Source organism: Camellia sinensis, chromosome 8 (assembly GCF_055761805.1).
Source record: "Camellia sinensis isolate YWXY chromosome 8, ASM5576180v1, whole genome shotgun sequence".
Classification (NCBI taxonomy): domain Eukaryota; kingdom Viridiplantae; phylum Streptophyta; class Magnoliopsida; order Ericales; family Theaceae; genus Camellia; species Camellia sinensis.
The window spans coordinates 53,009,694-53,020,740 of NC_138968.1; positions in this window are offsets into that span (position 1 = coordinate 53,009,694).

An 11,047-nucleotide genomic window follows, 5' to 3' on the forward strand; every position below is an offset into this window, starting at 1 on the left:
TTTTCAAAAGTCAAATATGGCGATAACTTTGATATCATTAGTAAACCAATCTATTAAATCAAAAAAATCCAAAACTAAAAACATTTCATATATTAATTACACATTAAAAGCCTAACAATCATCCCATCATTATCTTTAGAAAAATAAATAAATAAGGGTAAATTACAATCACTGTGTTTGATTTCAATTTTTAAAATTTAATTTTTTGAAAATTGAATTTTTTTTTGTATTTTTTTTTTGTTTTTAGTGAATATTTTAAAATTTTTAAACAATTTTTTTTTTTACTTTTTTAGATGCACCTTATTTAGATATATCTAAAAAATAAATATTTGTACAAAAATATTTTTAGAAATTAATAAATATACAAGAATACAAAAAAATGTACAGAATTTTCTTTTTTTTTATTTTTGGTATTTACTGAATTTGTTTTTAAAAAAAATCACAAATATTATAATTTTTAAGTGTATTTATATTAGGTGTATCTAAAAATTAAAAAATTGCTTAAAACATTAAAACAAATTCAGCAAAAACAAAAAAAAATGCAAAAAATAAAAAATAAAAATTTTGATTTTTGGAAAAGTGAATCCCGAGTTAGGAAACTAAACAAGCTGATAATTTTGAAAAAGCTTGTTTGGTTTGTTTTTGGGAGAGTTGTTTTTGAAAAAAAAATTCAATTTTTTTTTGGTTTGTGGTTTTTCTCAAAAAAATTTCAAATTCACTTTCTCTCTCTTACATATCAATCAATCACTTTTTCTCCCTCCTCTCTCATTCTCATTCACTTTTTCTCTCACACACATCTACTCAATTAAAATAAAATATCAAATCATCCCAAACTCTCAAACTCCAAAATTACTTTCAAAATATACAACCAAACAAACCAAAAAAAATTCTAAACTCTCTCCCCAATTTTTTTTTTTGAAAATCACTCTCTCAAAAGCAAACCAAACACACCCATAATAAATCTCACAATTTTCATATAGTTATACTAAAATTTTTGTATGTTTGATGTTAATTTTTTTTTTTTTTGTTTGCATTTTTCCATCTTTTGTGTTTTTTTTTTTCAAAAAGGTTTATATTTTAAATTCTATTCAACTAAACAGAGCAAAAAAAATAAAAAATAAAAACAATAAAGAATTTTTTTTTATAACTTTAGTGGATTTTTGTAAATTATTTCAATTTTTTTTTTTTACTTAATGCTAAATTGATTGAAATCAATGCATATGCTATAAATATACAAACATAAAGAAGATAAAATATGTATTTTAGTATAAAACAGATAAAAATAACATTAATCCATCTATATAACTAACGAATTACTCATGAAAATGAGATAAAACGTTATGTGAAATGAAATTTTAAGAAAACTCAATGAAATTATTTAAACTTATAAAACTTAGTACATATTTTTTTCAATTTTCATGAGAGGTCATGTAATTTATGCAATTTACTATATGAATAATTTATAGTTTATTTAAATTTTCATAAAATAATATATAGTTATATATTTATATACGTCATAATGAAAAATAGTATTTAATAAAAATTATTTCTCAAAATATTTATTTAAATCCTAACCTCCAATTGCTAGTAAATAAATAATATATCATACAAAAATTAAAATAAATAAACAAGTAAATATCATACAAAAATTAAATCAAATAAACAAGTAAATATATTCACACCATTATATATGTGCAATTCAAATAAGTAAGAATAAAAAGAAATAATAATGAAATTAATATTAAAATGTGTACTTAACTTAAGTGGCATGAGTCTTCCTACCTTAAACCCATGGTCATGGGTTCAAGCATTACCCACCTCTTTGTGTAACTTTTTTAAATAAAAAATAAAAAACACTGTCACGTGACATGAGAGCAAAACTCTGCTACACCAATTGAGGCATTTACTTAATAATAGTACTAGTGGGTGGCACACACGATGTGTGTGCAATTTAAATAAGTAGGAATAAAAAAAATAATAATGAAATTAATATTATAATGTGTACTTAGCTTAAGTGGTTTGAGTCCTCGTACTTAAATCCATGGTCATGGGTTCAAGCCTTACCCATCTCTTTGTTTAACTTTTTTTTAAAAAATAAAAAATACTGCCATATGGCATGAGGAGAGTAAAGCTTCAGGACACCATAAGAGGTGTTCACTTTATAATAGTACTAGTGGGTGGCACACACGATGTGTGCAATTTAAATAAGTAGGAATAAAAAAAATAATAATGAAATTAATATTATAATGTGTACTTAGCTTAAGTGATATGAGTCCTCGTACTTAAACCCATGGTCATGGGTTCAAGCCTTGCCCATCTCTTTGTTTAACTTTTTTTTAAAAAATAAAAAATATTGCCACATGGCATGAGGAGAGTAAAGCTTCAGGACCCTTACCCATCTCTTTGTTTAACTTTTTTTTTTAAAATAAAAAATATTGTCACATGGCATGAGGAGAGTAAAGCTTCAGAACACTATAAGAGGTGTTCACTTTATAATAATATAGATAGATAAAATAGATAGATAGATACACACAATTGTGTCCTTTAAACAAATTATCATTTTAGACAAATGTAAAATTTAAATAACACCAAGAGTCTCTATTTACATACCACTAATCCTCTCATCTCATACCATCCTTAATTCAAACCACACATTTTTTATTTTTACTTTCTTATCTTTTTCTGAATTTAGGCCACCAAATTCCTCAAATACCCTCATTTTCATCATTTTTCCACTAACTCCAACCCTAAAGTCACCGTCCAATGTTGCCACCTCCACTGCCAGCGCTAGAGTTACTCTTCTCTTAGCCTTTGGCCCACCATTTTCCCCTTCATATTTGTCTTCCCTTTCCTTCCTCATTACCCACCACCACCATCATTGTCACTATCATTGCCGCCATCCCCGTCGCTTTTGGCTCATCGCCATCACCTCTATTTCTCTTTACTACCCACCTATGCTCTTTTTCTCTCTCTCATGATAGTGAAATCGCGATCTCTTCTCTTTGTTGTCGAACTACGGCGACGTTGCAAAGGGGTGAAGATGGGTTGTGGAGTTGTGAAGAGGGGGCACTGGGAAGACGGTGGTGTGATAAAGTTTGGGAATAGGTGGCAAAGATGAGATAATAGAGGAGACGATGGTGGTAGTAGTGGTTGGTGGTTTTGGGGAATGATAGGGGTGGCAAGGAGGGAATTGATTGGGAAAGGTGTTGCGAGGTAGATGGCTTGGGCGGCGCCGTCTAGGTTTTACAGAGATAATTGTTGTTGGATGGTTTGAATTGGGGTGTACTTGTTCTATTTGGTAATTTTGTTGAGGGGCAAAATGATAATAAAAAATAAATAAGAACTATCGGGGTGTTTGGCAAGAGTTTTTTTTTTTTTTTTTTTTGAACTAAAATTTATAAAAAGATAAAATAGGTTAAAATAGATAATAAGACAAAATGTCACGTTAAACCCATAATCATTTTATTTTTTCTCTCACAAATATCATATCCAACTATAAAAAAATATAACTATCTTTCTAAATACAAAAAATTTAACCTACTAAAATAGCAACTTCCCAAACACCGTAAACTTCTAAATTATCATTGTGTAGTGATTTTAACTTTTCAAAATTAAATAGAAAATAAAAAATGACTTCTAAAAAAAATTTGAAAATTACATCGATCTAGTATTTATATGAGATAGTTAATTTTAAAAGATTCTTCAAATGATTGCATTACAATTGTTATTAATAATTTTTTCAAATTATTTCTTTCTTTAATATTAGAAGATAAATGACTAGAATGGGAGACATTTATACAGCCTCCCTACAATTTATTTATTTATTTATTTATTTATTAAGATTAAGATGTGAAATTTCATTACTTTTTACAAATCTTAAAGCCAACAAAATTAAACTATAATATGTGATCGATTTTAATTTCTCGATTAATAAAATTGATTTGTTGCTAAATTTTCTTCAACTCTGATCAAACCAAACTAAATTGCTTACACACCCATAATAAAGAGAGAGGGAAAAAAAAAAAAAACCCACAAGAATGGAAGAAGAAAAGAATTGCAGTTTAAAATGGGCTTTAGGCCTCGTTTGGGAAGCGTCCCGTTTAGTTAAAAAGTCAAAAAATCACTAAAAAAATCAAAAAGTCAACAACTCATACCAAAAAGTCAAATATTCCATTTTCTCTCTACTTTTTGCACATCTTTTTGTAAAAAACTAAAAAGTCATCCCAAACATACTAGTTTTTTTAGCTCATATTTTAGCCAAATAGCCAAAAAGTTACTAAATTAGTCTATTCCCAAACGAGGCCTAGTATAATTTCACTATCACCACAAATGTCTACACACACAAACAAAAAAATATAGCCCTCGTTTGGCAAAAGCTAAGCAGGGGTTTTTTTGGCTAAAATAGCCATAAAAAGACAAAATATGTTTTTTAACTCAATAAAACAAAATGTCATATTCAAATCATAATCATTTCATTTTTTTCTTTTATAGAAGTCAAAAAAATCAAAAAGTCTATCTCAAACGAGACTTTTTAGCCCCAGAGTAAAATAATCAGAAAATCAAAAAGTCAATCAACATCCCAAACGAACCCATATATTATGGGGCTTTTAAGAAAAAAGACCTTAAGATAAAGCTAATCTTGATAAAAAGAGTTAGGTCACTGTAATAGGATGATGCTAAAGTTGTCAAGAGAATTAGGTAAAGAAAATAATGACAATAGAAAAGGGTGGTGTAAGGATTAGGGTGTTTAGAGGAGGAGGCAACTAGTGATCAAAATGCGAGGAAGATGAGGTGAAGAGAGAAAGTGAAGGATATGCTTTGTTGGTGAAGGAAAATGACGAAGTGCTATGGTAATCGGTTCGTATGTCGGGTCGAGGCGATTGATAGTTACAATGACTGTGGATGGTAGGTGAAGAGCTAAGTTAGAATTAGGGTTTAAAAATTAGAGAAGATGATATATTGGCACTATTTGAAAATTAATGATATGAATTAAGGGATTCAAATTTTCTGATGTGACTTAAGTAAATAGTGTAAAATGAGAACACTTAGGGTATGCAAAATAAAGTTGAAAAATTATTAAGAGTTTGTATGGAGTGAACTAAAATAGTATACTTTTTATTTTTTATCTTTTTAACTCATATCAACTCTCTATTTTTTTTTGTATATTTTTGAGATGCCGCAAAATTTTTAGAACATCATAAGAAATTAAATAACAATAACTTATTAAATTAAAAATTTTAACATCTTAATAAGAAAATTTAAATTTCTCACACAGTCAAAAGCTTAACAACACTAAATAAAATAAAAAAATTAAAAGTCCACATACAACATTAAACAACATCATAACATCCTAATATATAAGACAGTAAAATTTATTTTGCTAAAATCATGATTTCAAGTTAGCCACGATTCTATATTATCAACTCTAATTTCAGCTTCCATTCCTTCCTCGTCAAAATTTTGCATAAAACGTCAAGGCAACAAAAATGTATGCGATGAGTTTTGAAACACAATAAGAAAACATAACCAATCTATCATTCTTTTTAAAAAGAAATTAATCAGATTAATAATCATGACAATTAAGAGAAAATGACGGAATTAATAATATGATAATATAACAACCATTGAAATAATTTTAATAGTTTAGGTAACACTCAAAATCTCACCAAAGAGATTTTCTTACCAACCACTAAGCTATGGCCATGGTTAATGTGAATACCCACCATTGGTCAAATATTCAAGAACTACCAAGGATGCCCACATCCATAGTTATATACCCAAGCCGTGGCATCCATGGTCTGCCCCAAGGGAACGGGCTACCAGGGGTATGTAACCTCTCTGCGTGCCACCCGTACATCTATCTTTATTCCAAAATCGAATACCGAAAAAGGGTTCAAATAAGTCCCGTGTAACGCTCCCAAAATAATTACAATAATTCAACTCCAAGCACTAGTACAAAGTGATATAGATACAATAAGAAGCTTCCATTAATCAGAGTTAATATACAAAATGTGACACATGTGATATACATTCATAAATCGTTCATCCTTAATCTACAACATTTGTTGCATAACGTATATAAAGAATGAAAGCTAAACCGAGATTCATATGCCCTAATGGCTTACATCTTTCCAAGACCGTGTTTGGTTACAACAAAATGAGTTATAAGCTCAGTACAAATAAAGCCCTAGTGTCATGGCCCGAACCCGCCCCTATGGATTAGGATCATAACCGGCCAGTAATCATGAGATTACCTACGACCTCAGTCAGAAATCAAAACATGTCTAATTACAGGGACCAAATAGCGGAAGCAAAAACTTATAAAGATTGTCCAATGAGCTGTGCATACATGACTTTACCAAAAGCTTTCTCATAAGTATAATAACTCACACTATGCATACATCCATATTATGTACTACATAAGTCCATGATCATTCAAAAGTCAGTGTTAACAAAAGAAAAAAACAAGGTTATACATAACTCGGCCACATAAGACCGCAAAAGGGCAAAAAGGAAAAGTAAAATAAAACAAGGCCTCTTGCGTGAGGCGACCTTGGTTGACTCCTCGAAACTCGGTATCTCATAGCTCACTGGGGCTGGAATTGGACATCTTGTTGCTCACCTACATACATAAATATAAACAGTGAGCTAACGCCCAGTGAATAATACCAAAGCAAAGAAATTCATGAACAAAATTCTTATAAGGGCAAACCTCACTTACCCCCTCTATGATTTTGGCCATTTGCGGATTACCCATTGACTTTTGAATATCACCATATAACCCCCCTATGGTTGATGGAGTAAAGTGCACAGTTAACACCATTAATGACAGACATAAAAGACCAATTTACCCTTGTATATATAACCCTTATTTACCATTTTCTCATTCAACTGTGCATTTGAGAAAAGTTTCAATTACATTTCCTAAGTTCATCAATTTACACAAAATCATCACATTTTCAGTCACAAAATAAATCATCACATTTACAGTAGGGGAAATGTGATGATTTTGATTTTGTTCTCTTTCTCTTAATTTCTTATGATAGTAACACATCAATCTAGAGAGAGAAATAGAGAGAGAGAGAGAAGAAGGAAGAAATGGAGCAAGTTAGCAAACTTTCCAGTGGAATCCAATATATATAATTTGTGGCTATATATATGTATAGATATAATCTTCTTTGATTTTAATAAAGATCTAGCTGACTTACTTCTTCCATACGCCACCATCGCCACCGGTGTTGCCACCGCCACCGTTGACTTCCCATTTTCTTCAATTGAAAATGAAACCCAGTAAGAAGATGAAAAGGATGAGGCAGTGATGAAACCTAGTAAAAACTCTTGCTTCTGCACTCGACGAATCTAGATCTGGAAAGTCTCCGGCCAAACGCCGCCGGGTTCAAACTCTCACTGTCATCCACCACTACCGTCATCATCGCAGACTCCTTTCTCTTCTTATATCTCTGCAACAACAAACCCACATTTGATGACATTGTCACAATTGTTCAGCCACCAGAGCTCATCTTTACAGGATGTTTATGGAAAAAGCTACTTCTTCCCGTTGATATTGATGGACTTATCGTGGGGTCTCCCAGGGTGACTGGTCCGTTGACTGACCCCAACTATGTGCCACATCTGCAACAATAACACCTAATCTATGGTAGAAATACAGATAGAATTTAGATTTTTTTTTTTGAAATTTAACTCCCCAATTCCTTTTATTTTATTCATTTCAAATTTGTTTCATCATTCTGTACTACCAATGCCACCAATCCTAGAAACAGTTTTCTTTTGGTTTCTTCTCAACAGTTCCAGAAAGCAATTATATATGATTTCATGTCAATCATTGAGACTCAATGTATTGACTTAATCCCATGAACTTGATACATCTGCTTGAAACTGTTGTTGCAAAGTGTTTTAACTCTTGTACTGAATTAATTGAGTGATTTGGTAAGAGATGATAAGAAATGAAGAGAAAGAGAACAAAATCAAAATCATCACATTTCCAGATCTGATGATGAAAATAAAGAAAATAATTTGAGGGTATTCTTTGGAAATTGATGATGAAGATAAGGGCATTTTAGTCATTTAATTCGGAGGAAAAATTATATTTTCATGCCCAACTGCACCACACTCACGTGTACTGCACAGCCTATTAGAATAGATGGAAAAGCTAACTGTGCACTTTACTCCATCAACCATAGGGGGGTTAAGTGGTGATATTCGAACGTCATGGGGTAATCCGCACATGGCCTAAAGCATAGGGGGTAAAGTGAAGTTTTCCCTTCCTATAATCATAATTTACTATTACGCCTGGTAATCAATGATAAAGAAGAACGACCTCAGGTCCTTTCTATTATATCCCAAACACAAAACGACCTCGGGTCCATGTAGCATACAAAACGACCTTGGGTCTATCATAGGCAAAACGACTTGGGTCCATCTTACACTCAGAACGACCTTGGGTCCATTATACACAAAATGACCTTAGATCCAATTCATATACACATTTGTGTGTACACATTTAGATCCATGGTCATATACATGTTCATCCTTGTATCCAAAACAACCTTAGGTCCATCCAATTCCTTATTCCAAACGGCCTTTGGCCCATTTAACAATTATACAGAGCGGCCTTAGGCCCAATCCATATCCTTACTGAATATACTAAATGGCCTTAGGCCCATTTCATACTCATACGTCAATCACTTCGCATGTTTCATTTCGAATTAAGTGATTAGAATACTCATTCATAATATCACTTTAAAATTTTAAAACCTTACCACATAGGCGTCATTTAGAAAATAATGTATATACAAAAATATCTTTGCTAAGATATTACTCACAGTATTCTGGTGGTTGATTCATCCTTGCACTTGACCCTACATAATTCATAACACATTGGGTCATAATAAAATTCAATCCATTCTTTAGTTTGCTTAATGTTCTTAGGCTTCTTATGTGCCCTTTAATTCATTTAGGATGCTCAATGCATGCCTAAGAATACTCAGGAATGAAAAAGAACGGAATTTGGAACATAATACAGCTTTTCAAAAATTTCTAAAACAAGGCACCTCGCTCGAGCGCAGCTTTGGTCGCTCGAGCAGTCTATAAAACTCTGCAAAAGTACTAGATGCATGAATTTTACGCTCAAGCGAGACTTCCGTCGCTCGAGCGATGTGTCAAATAAAACAGGGTTCACCCGAGCGCAAGGTTTGTCGCTCGAGCTACCGTGCAATTCTCTGCAAAACTTCTGGGAGCTTGATTTTTACGCTCGAGCTACGCTTTCCTCACTCGAGCAAACATGCCGAATTCTGGAATTTCCAAAATTGTGTTTAAAGCTTAAACTTGATGTTCAAAGGTCCAAGGCTCGTGTTTTTGTTACAAAAACATGGAAAGACATTATATAACATGAAAACATAGGTAATTTGAGACCAATTGTCCAAAACCATGATCCAATTCCCAAATTATTTTATATTCTTCTTGACAACTTCAAAACGCATGCAACCAAGTTTCATAAATACATGGATTATGCATGCATGCATGTATAATATAGACTCTAATACCATTTCAAATGGTAGAAATGATAGTCAAAATCATGTGGCTCAACAAAATCATGCATACATGTGTAATTTAGCATCAAATTCTTCATATTAAGTTTGTATTCTACAATAATTCACCAATTCTTCTTGAATACACATATTCATGAACTTTAACTCATGAATTAGAGTTCAAATACTCACTTTGAGCCTTCAATCCTTCTAACTCTAGCAACTTTTTGAGCTTAGCTTCCCAAATCTTCAATCTTGAAGTCAATTCCCCAAGAATTTGGTCCCTCTCTCTCTAAATCAAGTGTTTCCCCTCTCTAAGGTGTATAACTCAGCCAAATGGCGAGAAATGCGCTAAGCCTCTAATTAGCACATATATAGGTCTCACTAATTATATTGACTAATCAAGGCTTAAGCCTAATCAAATTGACTTAATTAAATCAAACTAATCTAATTATTTTGATCCGAATCAATTTTTAATTAAATTTCACCATAGGCTCTAAAAATTACGCTAATCATAATGGGCCAGTCAATTTTGCTTTTTATCGCCTCTACAGCCTTCAATTTAAATTTTGTAACAGGAAATTGAACAGATTTTCCTACGGTGAACAGATAGAAATTCAAAACCACATATAATCATATAATTAACACTCAAAATCATATCAGGCATTTAATTATAAGCATAACTAAGATTAATTAGCATAACATAGAGTAGGGTTATCATACCTAGGCTTGTATAAAAGGTAAATACAAAATAAACAAAAGTGAGCCTTCAGCTCTATAATCCTCACAAGCTAAGTCCTTGGAGGAGGCATATCACCAGCACCTGAAAATGGTTTTTCCCAAATAGGGTGAGCTAAAGCCTAGTAGAAACAATCTAACACAATATATGAATCTTAACAAAAATATGAGTGTAGTGTGCATATACAATGCCTACGATAAAATCATTCATAATTTACAAGATCATAGTATGCCAAGTTTTATATCTCATTTCGTTGTTCATGTCCATTTCTTTCAATCACCCAATACTGAAGATATAACTCATCAAGTCTCAAATCAATATGGTTATCATATAAATACATTCATTTGCCATTTTACGAAAATTTCATCCGCAGGATCGGCACCCATGTATACAAATGGTTTTCGGGACTTTCAATTTAATTCACTGGAGTCCATTTCCCTTCTCTAATCAAACATAGAGTACATCTTCTTTCTCCTTCCGAACATCATACATATACAATGTATTAAAACACAATCATGTTCAATAACAACCAATAAGAGATTAGTTTCAATTCACCTAATCCTCATGCAATTTCTATAGCAATCATAGCTATCCTCCATTAATATCCCAAAATAGATATTTCTAAACAGATATACAATCTCTAAAACAGATAAATTATCTAAATTTCCATAGGTGAGAGATAATACACATCCAACTCCACCACTGATATAAACATTTGTCTAATTTCAAATTTTCAATACCAATTTCATTATTTATACAA